Source organism: Canis lupus, chromosome 22 (assembly GCF_011100685.1).
Source record: "Canis lupus familiaris isolate Mischka breed German Shepherd chromosome 22, alternate assembly UU_Cfam_GSD_1.0, whole genome shotgun sequence".
Lineage (NCBI taxonomy): Eukaryota > Metazoa > Chordata > Mammalia > Carnivora > Canidae > Canis > Canis lupus.
This window is the reverse complement of record NC_049243.1, coordinates 489,564-498,999: the sequence shown is the minus strand read 5'-3', so window position 1 is coordinate 498,999 and position 9,436 is coordinate 489,564.

The following is a 9,436-nucleotide window of genomic DNA, read 5'->3' as shown; positions in this document are numbered from 1 at the left end:
GCGCAGCAGCCACAGCAGTGGTTTCCGCGTCCTACCGCGGCTCTGCACGCCACCCTCCAGGGCATCCCACTCCCCAGGGCACCCCACCCTCCAGGGCACCCCGCCCTCCAGGGCACCCTACTCACCAGGGCACTGCACTCTCCAGGGCACCCCACCGCCCACAGAAGAAAGCCAGATTTCTTTGCATCTGTATGGTCCTGGACTTGTCTCTTCCTCGGTGAGGCCCTCGCTCTTCCTGCCTGGAACGCTCACCCCCCACCTCCTGCACGACACTTGCATCCTCCTGGAGGTCTTCACCTAAGTGACTTCTCAGTGGGGACTTTTCTGACTACCTTGCACGCCCCCTTCCCCGCTTTACTTTTCTCCACAACACTTATCATTGGCATGAATTGCAGTTTAAGTATTTATTATCTGTCCACGCCGGAACGTGCGGGGACCGGAATCTTTGTTTTGTCCACGGATGGAACCCCAGAGTCTAGAACAAGGCCTAGCACACGGACATCATTAAATAAATATTTTTTTAAAGATTTTATTTATTTATTCATGACAGACACACAGAGAGGGAGAGAGAGAGGCAGAGACACAGGCAGAGGGAGAAGCAGGCTCCATGCAGGGAGCCCGACGTGGGACTCGATCCCAGGTCTCCAGGATCCGGCCCTGGGCTGAAGCCGGTGCTAAACCGCTGAGCCACCCGGCTGCCCTAAATAAATATTTCTTGAATGAATCCAAAAATCTCTGACTCTTCTAAAACCAGCTTCTAGGGACTACCCTTATTTTTCCTAAAAGTCCACAGTTTGCTCCCACAAAAACAATCTATTGAGACTCAAAATCCTGCAGTTATCTTTGTCGTCTGATTAATTGCTAAATTCTTTCCATTTCACTGTGTTATTGGACTCTGTCCCCCTCCTTTTTATTTCTGCGGCCACCACCCTCATTAATAATAGTAGTGGTTGGATTGGAAGACTCGGGTTTAAACGGCATCTCCACCCTTTCTCAGTTATAAGATTTGGGCAATTTCATTTGGGATGGGGTAGGGGGGAACGTCTGCGTTCTTCATTGGTCAAGACATACCTACTTTATATGGCGGTTATGAATGCTAAATAAGATAATGTATCTAAAACATATATTTGTATCATATGATCCCGCTTATCTGCGGAATTAGGAAGCAAAACAGATGAACATAAGGGAAGTGGGGGGCGGGAAGAGAGAGAAGGAAGCAGACCATCAGCGGCTCAGCTATGGAGAACCAACTAGGGTCGTCGGAGGGAGGGGGTGGGAGGTGGGGATGAAGGAGGGCCCCCCCGTGCTGAGCCCCGGCTGTTGCAGGTAAGGGATGCATCAGTGGATTCTACTCCTGAAATCAATATTGCACCATATGCTAACTGGCTAGAATTTAAATAAAAATTTGGCAGCAAAAATAAATAAATAAAGCATCTGTATGTGCCTGACACGCAGCGAGTGACTCATCTCATCCCTCACGCCTGACCCACAGCGGCAGATTTCCGGCTCACAGCCCTCCTCCAGGGTCCCCTCTTAATAGTTCATATCGTTAAGGCCGAAGACAGTTTCCGCGAGCCTCGCTCTGCTCGAGCTCCCCGGTTACTCAGCAGCTTCAAAGGCTTTTTACAGACAACGGAGGGATCCCTGGGTGGCGCAGCGGTTTGGGGCCTGCCTTTGGCCCAGGGCACGATCCTGGAGACCCGGGATCGAGTCCCACGTCGGGCTCCCGGTGCATGGAGCCTGCTTCTCCCTCTGCCTGTGTCTCTGCCTCTCTCTCTCTCTCTCTCTGTGTGAGTATCATAAATGAATAAAAATTAAAAAAAAAATACAGACAAAGGAAATGATCATTTGAGCACCTGCTGCGCCTCAGGTGCCCTAAGGCACGTTTCATAATTTGATAACTTGGTAAAAGCAAACCAAGTCATCCAGCGCTCGAGGCCCACTCAAGGCCTCCTGCCTTCCTCCGGGCCGTGGCCCACGCGTCCGTGGCCAGCACAGTGCTCAGACGCTTGGCAGCCGGCGGGACCGCGGGGCGGGTTCTCCCGTGGGACGGGCGCACCGCAGCAGACGCTGCGTGGAGCGGTTACCCTCCGTGAGGCGGTGGCCTCATCTGGCCATCAAAGACATTAAAAGAAAAAGACAAAGGTCTCCCAAGAAGGAAGGAATTTTGCCTCAAAACCGCCTTCAGACTTGAGCGGCAGCACCACCTCGGCCTGCGGAGCCCAGGCTCGCCAGCCTCCCCGAGCACCGCAGCCCATTTCTTAAAAAACGTTTTCTGTCTTTCTGTCGCTTGCCCCATTCATCTCATGCTCACTCTTTGTCTTCCTCCGTCCCTCCCTCTAAACACACATCATATGGGGTCCGTTCTCTGGACAATCCTGACACATTCGCCACACCAAGACCTAGGAAGCCTTCTCCCATAGGGTCAGTCTCCTCCATAACTGGCACCCGTCCAGCCAGAAGTGGTTAATTCTCTGCTATAGATTTCCTTGAATTTCTCTAAAACCCTTCTGGTTGCCCTGATTTGTATTAGCAGGAAGTACGCTATCCCACTTCTGCTGCCGGGTTACCAGGAAGATCACCACCTCTGAGCCTCTGGGACCTCGTGGCAAAATGAGGGCAGTCATTTCCTCGCTGAATTTTGCTGTAAAGTGTGCCCGCCCGCCGTGGGACACAGCACAGAGGGCAAGTCGTATTCCATTCCCCTCGTGGCCAGGAAGCTCGTGTGCAGAGGAGCCATATCATGTCCCCGCAGGCTCAGGAATGCAGGCGGATGTCCTGGGTTGGGTGGTGACCGGTCATCTCAGACGGAACGCACAGCGCGGCAGGCGTGTAGGACCCTCGACCGAAAGATGGACCCAAGATGAAGACCCCTGCTGGGCCTGGATGCCCGCGACCCAGGGCACCCACCCACCCCGGGGAGTGTGAGCAGCCCCCAACACCCCAGGCAGGAGGAACGGCAGCCTCCGGGAGCTCCGGCTATTTTCCTTCACCAAGCAAACCCCAGAATTTTAGCAGGGGTTAGCGGGGGCTTGTGCAGACGCTCAGAACCCATCCCGGCACGCAGATGCCCTCGCTTCTGAGCGCCCAGGGTCTGGGGTGAGAGCAGAGCAGGTCGGAGACTTGGGGGCTGTGACGTTAGAGGGAAAACGCATGTTCTTCTCCCCCTTTTTCAGGGGTTGCTGCTGAATACAGTTAGACGTCCTGGGTCCTGATGACAAGGACCACACCCTGGAGTCCCAGAGCAGTGAGGGCAACAGGATGGGGGCTCCCGGGGGCTCGGCTGGGTGGGCGCCCGCCTGCAGCCCAGGTCAGGATCCAGGATGGGATGGAGCCTGCAGCGCCTGCCCCGCTCAGCGGGGAGTCGGCTTTTTCACCTCCTTCGATGCCCCTCCGTCCCCACCCCTGCTCCTGCTCTTGCTCGCTCTCTCAAATAAATAAATAAAATGTTTAAAAAAAAAAAAAAAAACGTCTGGGTCTTGGTCCTTGTGAGGCCGCCACATTGGCCTTAAACTGCCCAAACGTGTGCCTTAATACTGTTTGGGGTCAGGACGGCCAAACTAGCATGGAGCAGCTCCTAGGACAGCCTGTCGATGGAGCTGTGAGGTTTTGCAGACCTGGCGTGGGCACAGGGGCAGACTGATCCGCGCCCCCAGTGCGCTCTCCTGGGAGGTGCAGCTCTGGCTCCACGTTGAGGCCTGGACGTTCCTCCCCTACCCGCCGGCCGAGCGGCCAAGTCGGAGCCCCGGACTGAGCTCCTTCTGTGGTTTGCTAAGGGCTGTGGAGCCACTTCTGGGCTCCTTGACCCTTTTCTAGGCAAACGTGATCACGTGTTGGCCCATAGTCGCGGTCCTTAGCTTCGTTCCTGAAATTCTCTCCTGGCTTTCAACAGAAGATAATAACTGGAGGCTTAGACTCCAGAGAGCAGCCCAGTGAATAAGGAACAGCCTGGGTGGCCCTAGAACCCGCTGGGGTCACCACTGATGAGCCCTTTGCAGGTCTTTGTCCGGCAAGTACGAGCTTCACCCTGAGACCAGCATTGAGGAAACTGGCCATACAAAAATGGAGAATTCTGTGTCACTAGACACCTCGAAATTCATTCTGGGCCCTATATACACCTGCAGACTTTCGCCATGCTGCAATAACTCCAAAACTGATAAATATATTCTATTTCTGCCGCTTATTTTTTGTTTTTTTTCCGTGATTAAATACCATAATGTAAAGTTATTGTTTTAGGCATTTTAGGAGTACAGTGCAGAGGCATCACCTCCATCCTCACTGTCGTACAATGATCACCACCCTCCTTCATATCAAACTCAAATGCTGTAGGTGGTGGCCACTCACACCCCATCACTCCCTCCTCCCAGCCCCGGGTAACCACTCTTCTACTCTCCATCTCTATGAATTTGCCTAATCCCCGTAAGTACGAGGCACAGAATCATACAATATGTGTCCTTGACTGACTGGATTACTTCAATGAGCACATCCTCTAGGTCTATCCTACAGTAGCAGGTGTCACAACTTCATTCCCTCTGAACGCCGAATAATAGTCCATTGCCCGTATATACCACGTTTTGTTCATCCATTTATCCATCGATGGATACTTGATTCCGTCCATATTTCGGCCGCATAGAAACCTCACAGCAATGAGCATGAGTGTATGAGCATCTATTCAAGTCTCAACTTTCGATTCTTTGGGGCATATACCTAGAAGCGGACTTGCTGGGTTATATGGCAATTCTATGTTCGATTTTTTTTTTTAAGAACACCATACTGTTCTCCACAATGGCTGCACCATTTTTCATTTCCATCAGCAACAAATAAGGATTCCAATATCTCTACGTCCATGGCAATATTTGTCATTTTCTACTTTTTTTCTTCTGGATGGTGGTAGCCATCCTAATGGTATCCGCCTCTCATTTTTAATGTCCTCAACTAATTAGAGGTTTTTTTAAAGATTTTATTTATTTATGAGAGAGAGAGAGAGAGAGGCCGAGACACAGGCAGAAGGAGAAGCAGACTCCATGCAGGGAGCCTGACGTGGGACTTGATCCCGGGACTCCAGGGTCACGCCCTGGGCCGAAGGCAGATGCTTAACCGCTGAGCCACCCAGGGATCCCCTAATTAGAGTTTTAGAAGCTCCCACCTGTCAGTGCTGGTGTGAACCTTCCAGCTCTGACCGTATTCTTTGATAAAGTGCTTCAAGGAGGAGTTAGACATGGAACGGATGCGTCTGCTGGTTTTCACATGTCATTCCTCAAGGCTCCTTCCCCAATTTTCAACCAAACTACTTCTGCCTCTGATTTCATCAGGTTTACGTAATACGTATCCGAGTAAGACTTTGTTTGATGAGAGTTCCTCAGCCTACAAGAAAAGTTTGAAAAATTTCAGTCTACTCCATACTCGCAAAGGTTCAAGGAGATCAAGTGGCTTTTCCAAGGTCTTTCAACCAGATATTGGCTGAGGTGGGATCTGAATGGAAATGGATAACAAGTCAGAGAGTACACCCAGTACCGTCTCGGCACACAGGCGTCCTTTCGATTATGCATTCATTTCTCGGCGTACACGGCACACACGACCGAACTGCAGAACAGAGCTCACTTACAAAACAGACCAACATTTGTCTTTCTCTCCCACGGATTTGACCAGGAGAGTGGTAACGGAGCCGGAGCCGGGGGATGAAACATGCTCTGGCAAATACCATCATCTTAGTAGACAAGAGACCAATAATAGCAACAATATTGCATCCCTTCCAAGAGGATTACGCATGAGACACAGTTATGCTGGAGAAGTAGGGGCATAGTCTGTTCTGTCTAAAGAAGGAATGTACTACAAGCCAAAATTTATTTTTTTAATTTTTTTATTTATTTATGATAGTCACAGAGAGAGAGAGAGAGAGAGAGAGAGGCAGAGACATAGGCAGAGGCTCCATGCACTGGGAGCCCGACGTGGGATTCGATCCCGGGTCTCCAGGATCGTGCCCTGGGCCAAAGGCAGGCGCTAAACCGCTGCGCCACCCAGGGATCCCACAAGCCAAAATTTAAAACTAGTTACGAATTAAAAATATTTCCGCAAAATGCACAGCATTAACCCCGTGGGAGATACAAAGCAGAGAAGGTGGCACAGGCCATGCTTGGGAGAAGCTTACAATATAACAAGGGACCGAGACAAGCGTCCGCGTACTGTGAGTGGGGCAATAGGGATACTTGAAAGGCCTGGGCAAAGTAACCGCGCGGCAAGTGTTTTCGAGATTTACAGAAGAGAAAGATCACAGTCGTCTGGGGAAAACGCAGAACGGCTCTGTAAGGAACTCCGTGCGACAGGATGCAAAGGAAGAGCGCCGCGGCATGTGCTCGGAGAGGTGGGGAGATGTTCAGCAGGTGGAACGGGGCTCGAGGGAGAGGAAGCCGACTCAAGCGGGAGAGAGGGTGTGCAAAGACCCTAAGGGGGACAATCACAAGTCCTCTTCCAGAATGTTGACTGGAGGCCGAGCAGAGGCTCTGTCCAGGGCAGGTGCAGGTGGCTACACCTGGAATGGCGAGCTGGGAACCCGGCGGAGAGAAATCGCCTGGAATGGCAGGCTGCACAACACGGTCTACTAACGGGAGGAATCATCGAAGGCTTCTCCGAACACCGCGGTTTAGGGACAAGTTATGTGGACTAGCAGTTTGTGCGTCAGGTTGTCGTGTGCAAAATGAGGGGGATGTGCCAGGTGCACTGCTTTGGAGGATTTCCCTCTCTTCAAATGTCCTGTTTCAAAGAGGATGAGGGCAAAAAAATCACGGCCGTATAGTGAGGCAACGCGGTGCACGAGATGTAAACATGTGTGCCTGGGAATGGGTGCAGGATGGACTGGAGCTGGGAATTTATTTAGGGATTTATTATTATTAGGATTTTATGTATTATTTAATTAGCAATTTATTACAACAGTCTAGGTAAAGAGTAAAGGCCCATAACCAGGACAACCAGGAGATTGCACACATTCTAGAAAAGCACGCTGGAAGAAGGTACAGGAGCTTGCAGGCAATGGAGAGGAAGAGAAGAAGGAGAGGAAGAGGAAGGAGGAAGGACGGGGGGGAAGAAGGAGAAGAAAGAAGAGGGGGGAGAAAAGAGAGAAGAAAGAGAAGAAGCGAAGGGGGGGAGGAAGGGGAGAGGACAGCGGAGCAGCAGTAACGATGGGCCTCCGGGCAGGGCGGCCTGTTCTGAGGGGCTGGGGAGGCCGCGTGGCCTGGCGCCTGTTGGCTTCACGGCCTCAGAGCCCTCGGCCACGTTACCCGGCGCCGTTGGATGAGCTTGAAGCCGGGCCGTGGTCCTGGGGACGTGGGCAGTGGCGACAGTCAAACCTGGAGGCAGCAGGGCCCCCAGGGGACCCTGAGAGGTGAAGCCCCGAGACAGGCCTGTCAGGAAAGCGCAGGGGATGAGCCGGGATAGTTGACTGGAAGGGGCCGCGGAAGAGGTGGAAACCCCGGGCGCCAGGCTCACTCCCGCCCTTCTCCACCCTCCTTCCAGCTCCGGGGCGCCCGTGTGCTCCGGGCCTTTGGCCCCGGGTGGCCTGTGCGAGGACAGTCTGGCAGGAGACGCGAGGATGGCGGACCCGGCGGGCTTGCCTTGGGGTGCCCCGGACCTTATGATTCTGTCTTCCCTTTTGGGGCCAAGAATGGGAGCGGCTGGGCTCCTGCTGCGCCTGAATCAGCCCTGCCCACATGCTCCCTCCCCTCGGCACCTCATCACCAGGCGCTTGTAAACTCTCCTAAGCTGTCCTACCGCGACTGTTCTGTTTTTCTCTTTGGGGGACCCCGGTTGACACATCCGCTGGACCCCAGTACACACAGAGGGTAGTGCCGGGCAACCCGACCGGGAATGCCGAGGATGCCCAGCCCCGATCGACCCTCTGTTTACCGAGAATCAACAGCAAAACGCGACACCAGCCTCTCCCAAGGTCCCGCTCACCATCCATCAGCAGGGGCCCGTGGCCATCGGGCTAGCAGGCCCCAAGCCCAGCGCCCTTTCCCTAAAGCAAGTGGGCACCGCCGCGGGTGACGGAGTAGCCCCGGGGGGCGCGATGCCCTCGAGGCGGGCACCCCGGCCGTCTGGGCCGCAAGCCACCAAAGAACAGTGTGTGGCCGCGTGGAAGCGACCCTCGGCGCCCAGCGCTGTGCCCCCGTTCCTGGTGCTCCTGGTGCTCTGGGCCGGCCGCTGGCTCCAGAGCCTTAGCAGCACTTCCCGAACCAGATCCCCCGATGCGGGGTGCAGCCGACCCAGCGCGGGGGGCTCACACCAGCACAAGATCTGGCGGGCTGCCCCCCGGAAATACTTCAGCGACGAGAGGGTCGGGGAGGCTCCGGCCCGGGCCTGCCCCTGCAGAACCCCGAGGGCAGGGTCTGCGGCCGGGCCAGGGACGAGCCTTGGCTGCAGAGACAGCGTGGTGTCGTGGTGTCCGGAGGCGAGGAGGCAGCGGGGGGCGAGCAGCTGGGGGAGCACGAGCTGTCCTTCGGCCACCTCACTGGCACCGGCACCTGGCGACGCCCAAGGCCTCTGGGTGTTTCCTGGTCTGGGTCCCTCCTGCTGGGCAGCTCCCTGATCTGTCCGGAGCTCTTAGGCGTTGAAGGGCCCCTGGGGACTGGCGGGGGCGGCGGGGACAGATTCCTGTCGAGTGACAGGTCCTGCTGCCAGGACTCTGCAACAGCCATTGAGGGGTGGCCGGGGTGGCCTGGCTGCTCAGGAAGCGCCCCTTGCACCCGGGAGCTGCCCCTTGCACCCGGCAGCTCCCGGCACCCAGGCCCAGCCCCAGGCCCGCAGCCCCGAGGCGCCGCGCTCCCCGCGGCCCAGGACCATCCGCCCCACGGCGCTTTCCCCGAGTCCCGTGGGCCGCACGCTCTGAGCCAAGGCGGCTCCCACTTGTCACCACTGGCTCCCGACGCCAGGCCCTCCTGCATGGTGGGGATCCTACTTCGCCCCTTTGGTCCCTGAACGTCTGAGCGGGTTAAAAATGTGTCTTGTAAGTGGGGGACTCCTAGTGGACAGAACCCGCCGCGTGGGCCAGGCCGCCCGAGGAGCCCGAGGCAACTGAGACACCCGCACTAGGCTGCACGGGGCCGTGGCATGAAGGTCCCGGGAAGAGGGGACGGCGGGGACCAGGGCTCTGTCACAGGCGTGTGAGACGAAATCCTTATAGTCCTTATAGTCAAGTGTCTCATTCGCGTAAGTACTTACTGAGCATCAGACGCTGCCATCTGACTGGCCCCCCGCCCGGCCCTGCAGGCGGTGCCCCGGTCGCGTTTGCTGGACGGTGACACTGTGCCGCGTCCCAGCGTCTATCGGTAGGTCTAGTATCCAGGTTTAGGGGTTGCCTTGGGAACCCCACGAGAGGGGGACGCCTGGAACTAGAGTGGGCGTGTGTGTGGGTTTTCTCAGAAAGGGACTTTTACAAAGGTGT